The sequence below is a fragment of the Grammomys surdaster genome, unplaced genomic scaffold (assembly GCF_004785775.1).
Source record: "Grammomys surdaster isolate TR1022 unplaced genomic scaffold, NIH_TR_1.0 62, whole genome shotgun sequence".
Lineage (NCBI taxonomy): Eukaryota > Metazoa > Chordata > Mammalia > Rodentia > Muridae > Grammomys > Grammomys surdaster.
Window position 1 is genome coordinate 3,200,779 of NW_021604564.1, and position 15,267 is coordinate 3,216,045.

General features: G+C 34.1%; 1 non-coding gene across 1 annotated transcript; it reads left to right on the forward strand.

Annotated features, from left to right (window-relative positions):
• The first annotated feature begins 9,956 nt into the window (after positions 1-9,956).
• Positions 9,957-10,058, forward strand: LOC114619283. The gene has a single exon (XR_003711104.1). It is a non-coding gene; the product is annotated as a U6 spliceosomal RNA (small nuclear RNA).
• The last annotated feature ends 5,209 nt before the right edge of the window (positions 10,059-15,267 follow it).

A 15,267-nucleotide genomic window follows, 5' to 3' on the forward strand; every position in this document is an offset into this window, starting at 1 on the left:
TATGGTTTTAATTTGCCTCTATTGACTATGTTTCACTTCCATTAAAATTAAGTCTGAACTCGTTTATGTAGAGAATTGTAGACTCAAAAAATATTTTTTGCTTTCCCATATAATGTCAATAGGAAAAAATCAATGTCCATAGAAATTTTTGTCTGAAAAAAGCAACTCAGCCAAAATATAAATTAACTTATCTTGCCAACCGTGGCCCCTATTCCATAGATCAGTATTTCTAAGATTTTCAGTTGTGTCTGGATAGACATCAAAGATTCCTTAGATGACACTGATCCAAGCCTTTCAAATGTAAGCAGAAATGCTACTTAAGCCATCCTAAGCCCTTGTCCTTATCTCATCAAGCAGAATGTGACCTCAATAGCAAAGTTCTTAAACAGAAAACCCAGGGACAGAGTTTGTAGGAAACTATCAGTGACTCTTCTTTCAGACTAATTTTTTTTAACTAATAGTAATAAGCCTGGATGATTCAAGAGTCCCTAATATTATCATATAAATATGTCATAAAAAGATGATCTCATAATGCATAAACACAATATTACTGCTGCGGGAATCATTTATGAGATAAGATAAGCTTGCTACATTTTTGCAGACACGAGGTGAACATCACAAAATAAAAAATATATGTATACATTTAGTCTAAGATTTAAATTTCTTATTTTTAGAAACCTAAGGATTACTACTAAAAATCAGCATGCTACCTACACAAAAGCAATGGCAATGTCCGCTTTCTAAACTTCATGGTACATTAGCAAATAAGCAGGAAAGAAGTGTTTCCTAACGTGGCTCAGGTTCTAGAGACACTGTCATACTTTTACCCTGTGATGCACAATGGTCACATTTTGTTATAGTTCTGGAGCTTTAAAATAATTCACAGAATGAAACATTGATCAAAGGAAATTTGAAGCTATGTAAATGACTGAATAGAGCTATTTTAAGATAAAACAAGCATTGGAAAACTTTAGAAGCTGTTAGTATTTATGTAGCAATAGTCACTGAAGTTTACATTATGAATCACAGAGAATATCACAGGTATACATGTCAAAAAAGATATTTTTAATAGAATAGTAATGTATGAAACCCATGTCAACGTGTATATACACATATATACACAATATTAGTAATGTTGTCTTTATATTTTAAAATAGCACCCAATAATAATGCATAACTACACATTCTAAAAAGCCTCCCTTAAGACAAACTTTAAAAGGTGAACGGTAACAATAGCTAAAAAGCATCACATTAAGATGTTCATGATTAAAATATAACACACAGTTCCAGAAACTTGCAATTACATTTTAATGGATCTGTAAGTAGATATTAATGCACAATTCATAGACATTAAAAAATCTGAATGTTTTATTCAATACCAGAATAATTTTGTTAATTTCATGTTTTCATTTTCTTCACCACACAGTATACATTGCTGCAAATATTCATTTTTTAATACAGTAAAATACAAGAAAGAGACATCCCCTCATACATGTTCCTCTTTCTCATTTAGATGCAATCCTTGTTTGGTTTCAAGAGTCAGGTTGGGAGTCCTTAAAATGAAACCACCAATACACCCCTAAGCACGACAGCGTCAGCAGGTGCTGCTGTTACACACAAACACAGATAACATCAAGTGACCTAGTTTCAAAGCCTGTCTGAAAAAATGTGAAACCAAATAATTGAATTGTATGTCCTTAATAATTCCTTGTCATGCGATCTTTAAGTCAGAGTATGATCACTGAAGGACAAATCCCCAAGCTCATCGACAAAACAGGGGCATCTCGCGCAGCCCTACCGACTGGATCTTATGGCCTGTTCATTACAGCTCGTGACTCAGTGCAATACCGGACGGAGAACACTTGTGAGGCAATGCAAACTTGCCAGCTTTGTTTGTATTTAAAGCCAAACACTTTTGCCTACGATAAAAATGTAAAGCCATATTGGGTGATTTAAGGAATGATTATTTTCAATACATGTTTTATTAATCATGACTTGCATAATAAATGTGTTTTCATAAAATTGCAACTTGTACAATTTTAAAGTAATATTGGGATCCAAATTTGTCAATGCTATACTAATCAAAGCATTGTAGTCTTGAATTTCATGATAATGGAAGCTGCCCTATCTAATGTTGCAAAATGTACTCCTAGAGTTGTAGATTCAAACTGCACTTCTAAGTAGGATTCTGATGAATGAGATGTAAATGCTATTTGCGCTAAAAGTGACATGAATTCAAAGCAATTATTTGGATAATTTGAGTACTATGTCCCATGACTGTGAATGAGGAAAGTATATTTGTGTTAAGCAATAGGAATTAATGGTGTACATTTACTATAATATGCAAATTTCAGCTGAATTATTTTTACAACTCATGAAAGTAAGAAACAAACATAATCTCTTCTACATATTATTAATGAATTTTCATGTTATAAAAAAACCTGAGATAATAAACATTCACGTTTTCACTGAATGCAACGGCTATTAGCATTATGTCACATTTGTTCTCTTAGTTAAAAATGGCTGAATTTTGCATTGTAATGTATCAACTAAAAGCAACTTTTTTCTGCTGAAACTTTCAAAGTTAAGCTATAAGTATCATGGTATTTCATCTCAGAACACATCAATATGCAATTACAAAAAGCAAGGGCAGGTGCTGGGTAAATCACAGTGTCATTTTCTACTTAATAAATTCACCATTGTCACCATAACGCTTTCTCTTATAAAATTCATAGACACAAGTCCTCTCTTTCTCTTTGTAGTTGAATATTAGGATGGAGATGTCTAATACAGTCAATATTATGGGCCGTGCATTGCATCTGTTTATGTGTGCCTCATTAGCTGTCTTGACTTTGGAGTCAAGACATGTGTTGTCTATGCAAATGAACTTGTTTTGAAGAATCCACGTCACTTTCTCAAAGGTCTTAAAATTTAAATTTCTTCTATTGTTTTCTGACAATTATATTTATGTTGAACATTTTGTGAAATAGTATTATAAAGGTGAAAGGTAATAAATGCCTGAGCAGAAAAGATGACTTTTTGATAAAGAAGCATAAGGATATACTTCTTTTACCCTGATAATGTTCTTTCTTTTCTGATACTAATTTAAATGAATTGCTAGAAAGGCATAGCCATTTACAACCATCACTAACAATCCAAACACTTACAATACATTTACAGTAACTTGGCTTACTAGACTTTGAACTAGAATCTCTCTCTATTTCGTGTGTAAGTTATAATAAAATGTTGAAGTGTCTGAACACCTAGTGGTTGAATTCCTCTTCCTCAACCCGTCTACCTCTACAGGGAAGATATAGTGGCCAGATTTAAAATAAGTATCTTTGTAGCACTCTTTTTTCTGAATGTAACACAATGAACTTTTCTCGTAGCACTACTAAATATCTGTTACATCTATTATGTCATCACATCTTTGGAACATTAATAAAAGAAAAAGAAAATGTATTTTAAAAACATTTTTCTGTATTTGCATTTTTCTGTATTCTGTATTTTGCGTAGTGTCAAGGGCACCAAACATACTTAGTAATCAACAAAAGTATGTTTATTGTTGAGAAAATTTAGGGGGAAGTATTTTACAGAAAATAAAAGAAATAAAAAAATGTCAAAAATCTAGTGTCCACCTACTTCATTCTCTCTGGTATGTATGGATGCAAGAGTGCATTTGTTATATTTTAAATATATTATAAACATCATGTAATTCTTAATACTGGTTTTCTAAGCACATTTTGTGGTATGCTATCTAGTGTTTGGTTCTGACTGGCCAATAGAAGAATACATATGAAGGACTTGTACCCAATAGGCCAATTATATTGGTGAAGTTATGTGAATCTGGCAGTATGGCTGCCCAAAGCCTTTCTATGAAATGTAATGTAATGCACATGCATTCTTTGCTAGGATAGTAAATGTGAAGCTAACCCAAATGCCCCAGTCATTTGATTCATAAGCATTTGAGAATTTTTGTTTTACTACATCTGAGATTGCAGGATTTTTTTCAAGAGCAATGCTTTGTAAATTTCAGGCCTTTGTGCAAATGTGGGGCTACATTCCAGGTATATGCAAAGAAAATCATTGGAAACCACACCTCCCAATTTTATTGAGTGCAACATTATTGGCAAATTTAAATATTTATTTCAACTATAAAATAATAATAATGCCCTTCATGATTAAGTATATACCATTTCATGGCAGAGAGGTGGGTCTCAGAAAGCTGTGTTTATATTAGCACAAAAGCCAAAAAATCATCTTTATTTCATATTCTATGCTATTAATAGCTTAGCTATACTCCTTCAGATTAGAGTGTAACAAATCTGTTCAAGATCTTCTTAAACAAAGGTTTTTCTTGAAAATATGTGGCTAACTTTGTATGCAAGTGCATAAGCACACAAGCACAGTTAAATATGAATAAGGAAAAAATTCAATATAATCAAAGTCACCTGCCTAAAGGATACCTCCTGAGAATATCTGCATGGACTTTTAAGAATAAATGATTTTGAAATACATAAAAAAAATAGTAATAACCAAAGCTCAGCACTATGATGATAGTAACTGAACTGGCTCTGCAGTTTGATGGTAAAATTCTTGCATGCACAAGCTATGGACCTATATCTAGCACTGAAAATAAAATGTAATTGACCCAGGGGCGTCAAACATATATGCTACTTTTGAGAATACAGGCATACTTACATTTAAACCCTTAAACATATTTGAAAAAGAGACTCTGTTCGTGTTACTATACCCAGGGTTTTGCTTAAAAACCATGGTTGTACAAAGAGCATACATGGAGTATACCTAAGCTCCCTGTACATATGTAGCAGAAATGCAGCTTGGTCTTCATGCAGGTTTCCCAAAACTGGAGCAGACACTGTCCTTGACTCTGGGCTGTATTGTATAGCCTCAATGGAAGAGGATGCAATGAGTCCTCCAGGGACTTGACGTGCCAGGGTAGGTTGGTACACAGTGGGCCTCCCCTTTCTCAGAGGATAAGGGGAGGGAGGAATGGTGTGTGGGGCTACTTAGGGTGAGCTGGGATCAGGATGTAAATTGAATAAACAAACAAACAAATAAATGGAAAAATTTTAAAGCCTATCTTACAACAGCTAAATATCTTTTATGTCTCATGATCCCTTAAAAATTACTAACATATATAAATAACACTATATTATTTATTAAAATATTTTCTTACCACCTTCCCCTCAAATAACATGGTTACATACTCTTAGCATGCATATTAAATTCAAAGTGGGAAATAATCTAGAAAGTATCAAAATCAAGCATTAATTACACAAATCAACAAGAGATGCTGACATGGGGCTCCTATATTAACTGTAATAGTTATTTTATTTTCTCTCCAGTTTTACTTTAATGCTTAGCTTTACCTACGCTATTTAAAACAGTCAATACAATGTACTACCTTTCAATTTCACTTGTAATTTTTATTTCAATAAAACCCTAAGAACTTTAATTTTAGCCACAAAAGAAAAATTATTTTCAGTGATTTATTTTCCCAATAGAGATAGAATTTAATAAATAAAGATTCATTACATAAATATATTCCTCTTACCCAATACTGCTTATTTAATAAAGATAATTTTGAAATAAAATGTTGTAGGATGAAAGGGAAATGCATATGGAAAGAAAAATATAGAAAAATCATAAAATTTTTTGAAATTCTTTATGTTAACTCAGTTCTCACAATGATTGAACAATCAACATAGTCACAATAAAATACAAAGTATCTTTACATTAAAAAATTTGTATCTTTAAAAAATAATTCTTGTTAATTAAGAGCTTCCTTGCCTATCAGGCTTGAGTCTCTGAATATAATGTAACATTTTCACTGCAATAGGTTGCCTTTGCTCTTTCATGACTGGCATTAAGTATTTTAATGATATGACCGACTGAATCTTTATAAACCAAATAATATTACTGTGAATCTCAATAATAAAATATAGATCAACTGAAAGTGTGCAATTGCTTAATATAGGTTTCTATATTTTATGTCAGAATTGAGTGTTATATATCACATTGCTGTCTACATAAATATTCACTAATTTATTTATATTGAGAAAGAGGAAGAAACTTAAGAAACCATGGTTATTCTAAAACTGTCAAAATTATGCATTGCTCGTAGTCAATCTCACTTGCTTGTCAGGACTCAATATAGATTACAGTCCAACATCATACTGATAGTCACTGACTCTGGGTATCATTATGCAAAACAGAATTTGTTGTTTATAACTTATCTTTGGGACATGAAATTACAATAGTGATTGCATTTAAAACATACCATTTACACTCATGCTACTTGGTTTTACTTATATAAACCAAGTAAAGTTGATTTAAACTTTTAAGTCATATTTTAGCTTTTCCTTAGTAAGGCAAGGAGGTTTAAGTGAGAAATGGTTTTTTGTTTAAGGTTTTGGTTTAATGTTAACATCCTAAGAGGTGCTTGCTAAGGATTTTCTTTGAGCAATCCTTTATTTTTCCAACTAGTGCCTTTCTCTCAACTTATTTTTATCAGAAGACAAGGAGAAAATGTATATACTAATATTTGCTGTACCCATAGAACTTTGCCAAAATGCAGGCTTTGCTGATGGCACTTCTCAATTACTGTTATGTTATCTTTCTATGTTTTTCAAATGGAATCCTTTTTGGTTCGTAGGCTATAATGCCCCTTCTCATTCATGAACCATTCGGTTATTATAGAGCCCAGTATGAACTACATCAACTGAGTAGAGATGTAATCTGGATCCAAAGCTATCAACATTTTTGTGTAAAGAGGATAATCAGAATCTAGGTTGATTTTGCGGGCTTTTATGGAATTCCTATTAACAAAAAGTGATAAAAATGATATTCATGCACCAAAAGTAAGAACAGCAAGTAAAGGTTTGAAAAGCCCACCAGGAGAGAAAATTCAATCCACTTATAATAAATTAATGACTATATATATTTTTCCATGCTTAGTGTCCATAAATTAGATGATATGAATCTGTTTTATGTTCAGATACTTTTTAATCCTACAGATGAAATATGTCCTGCTGTTTCCAACTGCTTTTCATTCTAATATAAAAATAGCTACCATAAAGATGGGGTTTCACTGTGCAGTCACATACAAAATATAAAACATACCCATACAGGTTTTTAAAGTAACTAATTCATAACTTGATTCTTTTAGCCTGATATATTTTCAAGATGCCATTAGTGATATTAATATTCCTGAACATTAAAGCTTCAGATATTAAAATGGAATCCTAGAAACCCACCTAGATTTTATTCACATAGCATTTCTGAAGCACTGAAGTTCTCATAATGAATACCAGAAAAAATTTATTTGATCAGATACTACCTGTACCTGGTCAAAACTTAAATTCTCATGCCTTATTACCATGATAAAGATTGTTCATAGTCAGAGGAAAACACGAGAAGATTTTTGACCATCTATTCAAAGCTGACTGGTAACACTCTCTCTATTCAGAGAATGAGAAATTACAATAATAGAGCTTAAAACACTGTTCTGATAGCAAATATTCTGTGTGATATATATTAACTGTCCCGAACAGAAACTGTAAAAAGAATTGAAGTTGTGTCACTTATTGAAAATTCTTTAGTTATCAAAGCATTACTTTACTTTGTAACTCAAAATCCTTGAGCTATACTTAATTTTTAAATATTTACTTCAAAAAGCCTTAACTAACTTTTTTATTCTCTTAATAACTTAATCTTATTTACTGTTCTGGGAAAAGTGATTCCTGCTGACACCCTAGAAAGATAATTACTTTGACAAATAGTATGTTCATGAAAATTGCACCAAATATTCTCTCACTTGAAATAGTGAATGTATTGCACGTAGAGAAAATTCTCTAGCATGTGAATTTCTATCTGACCTGGATTCACACAGCCATTCTTCTTCTGGTCATGTGCATACTCAAATCTGAAGTATCAAGAGTTCTATGTGCAGTCTCATATAGTTGCAGTACGAATAAAAAGCCATGCCGGGTGGTGGTGGCTCACACCTTTAATCCCAGCACTTGGGAGACAGAGGCAGGCGGATTTCTGAGTTTGAGAGTTCGAGGCCAGCCTGGTCTACAGAGTGAGTTCTAGGACAGCCAGGGCTACACAGATAAACCCTGTCTCGAAAAACCAAAACCAAAATGCAGGAGTGAAACTTTTATTAATATTTAAATTTTACTTCTATTTTTACTTATGTGTTTATGTGTGTTTGTGTGTTTATATTCACATGTTTACGGGAATGCCAGGAGAGGCAGGAAGAGAATACCAGATTCCCTAAAACTAGAGTTGCAGGTGGTTTTCAGCCTGGGTTCTGGAAACTAAACTCAGGTCTTCTGAATAGCAGCAAGTACACTTGACTACTGAGACATCTCTCCAGCCTCATCTTATAATATTTTAAAGACTTTATGATAACACAATCTAACTTCTATTTACTTTGTAATGCTCAATTCAGGTAACTACATACAAACAATAACTCATTTTAAATGTGAATTGAGTATAGCACTACTTGCAATTACTTGAAATTATAATTGTTAATAATCAGGTCTTACTTTATTCTCATAATATATCTTATCAGGTAGATACAGCTGTTTATCTAAATTAAAATAAAATAACAATTAATTACAGCATTATACATTACACAAATATCCATTTCTGACTATTTGTCATTCTGCTGAGGTTGAAATATCTGATGGTTTTAATATAAATTCAAAGCTGTGTTCCAAAAAAGGATAAGTAAATAATACATAAATATGGTAGTTTAACAATTCTCTAAGTTTCAAACCAAATCTTTCTTATAGTTAACCAGCTTTATCACTTTATTTCTTATGACTGACAAGAGGAAATTGCACACTTAGAAATATGAGACAAAACTTTATTAAGTTTTTTTTTAAAAAAGTATGCATTTTGAATTGTGTTACTGTTTGCCAGGGAGCATTAGGTATCTTTCCCTCCAAGTGTGCCAGAAAAGCTACACTCATTCCTTCTTGCTACAAATCTGTAAATCTGGAAGGAGGAAAGAACATGAATAGAAAATCTCTTCTTAGAATAAAAAGGCCTGGGGTGATTTTAAAGAAAACTATAAGCCCTATTCTATTCATAGTAATTACAGGATAAGATCAGGTAAATGTGGAGACCCAGGTATATAAACTACTATAGGTTAACAGCTTTAATCTCCTCCGTTTGTATACTCTATGGTGTTCACACACTGCTGGACTCACCAGACCACTGTAAAACACGTGGATGTCTTGAATGTTTTTAGCATCATGGAAATCCATATGATTTCAGTCACAACTTTCAGAGGACAAAAAGAAGATAACTTCTCAGAACAATCAGACAAGTTTTTCTACTTTCAGTTCAAATAATAAAGGTCAAATATCATTCCTAGGTAATGTCATTTTCAGTGGTCATTCACAATAAAATCTGTTTTTTTATTAAATTCTTCATCTGCTCATCATTCACAGAATATCTTAGACATACTTAATAAACATAAATGAAAACTAAAATGATTAGCATCTGACTATGTGCACTTTTTCCTGGAGTTTTCCCTAAAATATCTGTGGAAGTTGAAGAGAACCTTGAAATTTGTACCCTGTGCTGGAGAAAATTAATTGTAGATTATTTCTACTGTTTTGCTATGTTTTCTAGAAAGAGTTTCTTCATGTTACATTTCTAAGACATCACCTAAAAATTTTTCTTCTTCTTTTGGATGGAACGCACTTCTATATAAGATAGTAGCTAAAGATTAGATTTGTTGGAATTACTATTAGTGGTATTTTCATTTTATATGAATAAGGATAGAGGGAGACTAGTATCAAGACCATCTTATTCTCAGAAAATACTGGCTTGCTTTATAGAAAATAAAACATTCTATAACAACTTGCTTCACTGCATGGACAGCTATATGGTTCATATTTAAGAGTAGTAGACAAGTGATTTAGCAGCACATATATTAAATTGGATCAAAACAGAAAAGATTAACAAGGCCCTTGTGAAAGGATGACACAGAAACTCATGAAGTGTTCCATATTTTCATATCCTGAGACATCCTAAAGGAATCACTGCATTCAGAGCAGGAGGATTTCAGGATCCCAGAGACAGCCTGAGTCCCAGGAGTTCTTCCACTGAGTTAGTCAGGATCACAGGCTCACAGAGATATCTGGACTCTGAGGAGTTCTGACACAAGCAAGATAACTGGAAAGACAGGCTCCAGTCAGAGACAGTGAGTGCAGGTAACACTAGAGTTAACCAGATAGAGAAAGGCAGGTGAAGAACCTAAGCAACAGAAACCAACGTTACTTGGCATCATCAGAACCCGTTCTCCTACCATAGCAAGCCCTGAACACCCTATTGCACCAGAAAAGCCATATTCAGAATTAAAATCAATAGAAATCACTTCTCAAGAGGATGATAGAGGACATTAAGAACGACATAAACAATTACCTTGAAGAAGTACAGGAGAACACAGGTAAACAGGCAGAAGCCCTTAAATAGGAAACACAAAAATCCCCTAAAGAACTGCAAGAAAACACTACCAAACAGATAAAGGAATTAAAAAAAAACCATTCAGGATCTAAAAATGGAAATAGAAACAATAAAGAAACCTCAAAGAGAGACTACCCTGGAGATAGATAACCCAGGAAAGAGAACATCTGTTATAGATTCAAGCATCACCAACAGAATACAAGAGATAGAAGAGAGAATCTCATGTGCAGAAGATACCATGGAAAACATTGACACAACTGTCACAGAAAATGCAAAATGCAAAAAGCTCCTAACCCAAAACATCCAGGACATCCAGGAAACAATGCGAAGGCCAAACCTAAGGATAATAGGTATAGGTGAGAGTTAAGATTTCCAACTTAAAGGACCAGTAAATGTCTTCAACAGAATTATAGAGGAAAACTTCCCTAACCTAAAGAAAGTGATGTCCATGAATATACAAGAAGCCTACAGAACCCCAAATAGACTAGGCTAGAAAAGAAATTCCTCCTGTCACATAATAATCAAAACATCAAATGCACAAAACAAAGAAAACATACCAAAAGCAGCAAGGGGAAAATTTTTAAGTAACATATAAAAGCAGACCTATCAGAATTACACCAGACTTCTCACCAGAGACTATAAGGTCAGAGCCAGAAGATCTGGACTGATATTATACAGACCCTAAGAGAACACAAATGCCAGTCCAGGCTACTATACCCAGCAAAACTCTCAATCACTATAGATGGAGAATCCAAGGTATTCCATGTCAAAACCAAATTTACACAATATCTTCCTACAAATCCAGAACTTCAGAGGATAATTGAGGGAAAACTCCAACACAAGGAGGGAAACTACAACCTAGAAAAAGCAAGGAAGTAATCTCCCAACAACCCCAAAAGAAGATAGCTACACAAACATAATTCCACCTCTAATAACAAAAATAACAGGAATCAACAATCATTTTTTCCTAAATATCTCTTAATATCAATGAACTCAATTCTCCAATAAATAGAACATAGACTATCAGACTGGATACATAAACAGGACCCAGAATTTTGCTGCATACAGGAAACGCACCTCAGCGACAAAGACAGACACTACCTCAGAGTAAAAGGATGGAAAACAATCTTCAAAGCAAATGGTCCCAAGAAACAAGCTGCAGTAGCCATTCTAATATTAAATAAAATCAACATTCAACCAAAAGTAATCAAAAAAGATAAGGAAGGATACTTCATACTCATCAAAGGAAAATTTTACCAAGATGAACTCTCAATTCTGAACATCTATGCTTCAAATGCATGGGCAGCCACATACATAAAAGAAACTTTACTAAAGCTCAAAGCACACATTGTACCTCACACAATAATAGTGGGGGATTTCAACACTCCACTCTTAGCAATGGACAGATCATGTGAACATAAACTAAACAGAGTCACAGTGAAACTAACAGCAGTTATGCACCAAACGGATTTAACTTATGTCTGATGAACAATTCATCCTAAAACAAAACAATATATCTTTTTCTCAGCACCTCATGGTACCTTCTCCGAAATAGACCATATAATTGGTCACTAAACAGGCCTCTACAGATACAAAAATATTGAAATAATCCCTTGCATCCTATCAGATCATCGTGGACTAAGGCTGGTCTTTAATAATGACAAAAACAATGGAAAGCCCACATACACATGGAAACTGAACAATGCTCAACTAAATGATGACTTGGTCAAGGAAGAAATAAAGAAAGAAATTAAAGACTTTTTAGAATTTAATGAAAATGACGACACATCATGCCAAAACTTGTGGGATTTCATGAAAGCAGTGCTAAGAGGAAAACTCATAGCTCTAAGTGCCTATAAAAAGAAACTGGAGAGAGCGTACACTAACAACTTGAGAGCATACCTGGAAGCTTTAGAACAAAGAAGAAGCAAATACACCCAAGAAGAGAATATGGCAGAAAATAATCAAACTCGGGACTGAAGTCAACAAAGTAGAAACAGAAAGAACGATACAAAGATCAACAAAACCAGGAGCTGGTTATTTGAGAAAATAAACAAGATAGATAAACCCTTAGCCAGACTAATCAGAGGGCACAGAGACAGTATCCAAATTAATAAAATCAGAAATGAAAAGGGAGACATGACAAGAGAAACTGAGGAAATTAAACAAAAATCATCAGAACCTACTACAAAGGCTTATACTCAACAAAACTGGAAAATCTGGATGAAATGGACAGTTTTCTAAACAGATGCCAGGTACCAAAGTTAAATCTGGAGCAAATAAACCATCTAAGCAGTCTCATAACCCCTAAAGGAATAGCAGCAGTCATTAAATGTCTCCCCACCAAAAAAAAAAAAGAAAAGAAAAGAAAAAAGCCCAGGACCAGATGGTTTTAGTGCAGAATTCTATCAGACCTTCAAGGAAGACCTAATACCAATTCTCTTCAAACTATTCCACAGAATAGAAACAGAAGGAACACTACTCAATTCATTCCATGAAGCTATAATCACACTTATACCTAAATCTCACAAAGACCCAACAAATAAAGAGAACTTCAGATCAATTTCCCTTATGAATATCGATGCAAAAATACTCAATAAAATTCTCACAAACCGAATCCAAGAACATATCAAAACAGTCATGCACCATGATCAAGTAGGCTTTATCCCAGGAATGCAGGGGATGGTTCAATATTCAGAAATCTATCAATGTAATCCACTATATAAACAAACTCAAAGAAAAAAAAACCCACATGATCATCTCACTAGATGATGAGAAAGCATTTGACAAAATTCAACATCCGTCCATCCGTCCATGTTAAAAGTCTTGGAAAGATCAGAAATTCAAGGCCCATATCTAAACATAGTAAAAGAAATATACAGTAAACCAGTAGCCAACATCAAACTACATGGAGAGAAAGCTGAGGCAATCCCACTAGACAAGGCTGCCCACTCTCTTGCTACCTATTCAATATAGTACTGGAAGTCCCAGCCAGAGCAATGAGACAACAAAAGGAAGTCAAAGAGATACAAATAGGAAAGGAAGAAGTCAAAATTTCACTATTTGCAGATGATATGATAGTGACCCTAAAACTTCTGCCAGAGAACTGCTAAACTTGATAAACAACTTCAGCAAAGTGGCTGGACATAAAATCAACTCAAACAAATCAGTAGCCTTCCTCTACTCGAAGGATAAACAGGCTGAGAAAGAAATTAGGGAAATGACACCCTTCACAATAGTCACAAATAATATAAAATATCTTGGAGTGAATCTAACCAAGCAAGTGAAAGATCTGTATGACAAGAATTTCACGTCTCTGAAGAAAGAAATCGAAGAAGATCTCGGAAGACGGAAAGATCTCCCATACTCATGGATTGGCAGGATTAAGTCAGTAAAGATGGCCATCTTGCCAAATGGCAATCGAGAGATTCAATGCAATCCTCATCAAAATTTCAAATCAATTCTTCATAGAGATAGAAAAAGCAATTTGCAAATTCATTTGGAATAACAAAAAAACCCAGGATAGTGAGAACTATTCTCAACAATCAAAGGTCTTCTGGGGAAATCACCATCCATGACCTCAAGCTGTACCATTGAGCAATAGTGATAAAAACTGCATGGTATTAGTACAGAGACAGGCAGGAAGATCAAATGAACCCACACACTTATGGTCACTTGATCCTTGACAAAGGAGCTAAAACCATCCAGTGGAAAAAGTACAGCAATTTCATCAAATGGTGCTGATTCAACTGGAGGTCAGCATGTAGAAGAATGCAAATCAATCCATCCTTATCTCCTTGTACAAAGCTCAAGTCTAAGTGGATAAAGGACCTTCACATAAAACCAGATACGCTGAAACTAACAGAAGAGAAGGTGGGGAAGACCCTCCAATACCTAGGCACAGGGAAAAGTTCCTGAACAGAACACCAATGGCTTATGCTCTAAGATCAAGAATTGACAAATGGAACCTCATAAAATTGCAAAGCTTCTGTAAGGCAAAGGACACTGTCAATAGGACAATAAGGCATCCAACAGATTGGGAAAAGATCTTTATCAACCTTATATCCAATAGAGGGCTAATATCCAATATATACAAAGAACTCAAGAAAATAGACTCCAGAAAACCAAATAACCCTATTTAAAAATGGGGTACAGAGCTAAACAAAGAATTCTCAACCGAGGAAACTTGAATGGCCGAGAAGCACCTAAACAAATGTTCAGCATCCTTAGTCATCAGGGAAATGCAAATCAAAACAACACTGAGATTCCACCTCACACCAGTCAGAATGGCTAAGATCAAAAACTCAGGTGATAGCAGATCGTGTTGAGGATGTGGAGAAAAATGAACACTCCTCCATTGTTGGTGGGATTGCAAGCTGGTACAACCACTATGGAAATCAGTCTGGTGGTTCCTCAGAAAATTGGACATAGCGTTACCTGAGGACCCAGCTATACTACTCCTGGGCATATACCCAGAAGATGCTCCAACACAGACCAAGGACATATGCTCCACTATGTTCATAGCAGCCTTATTTATAATAGCCAGAAGCTAGAAAGAACCCAGATGTCTTTCAACAGAGGAATGGATAAAAAAAAAAATGTGGTTCATTTTCATAATGAAACATTACTCAGCTATTAAAAACAATGATTTTGAGAAATTCTTATGTAAATGGATGGAACTGTGTGAGGTAACCCAATCGCAAAAGAATACACATGGTATTGACTTACTGATAAGGGGATATTAGCCCTAAAGCTTGA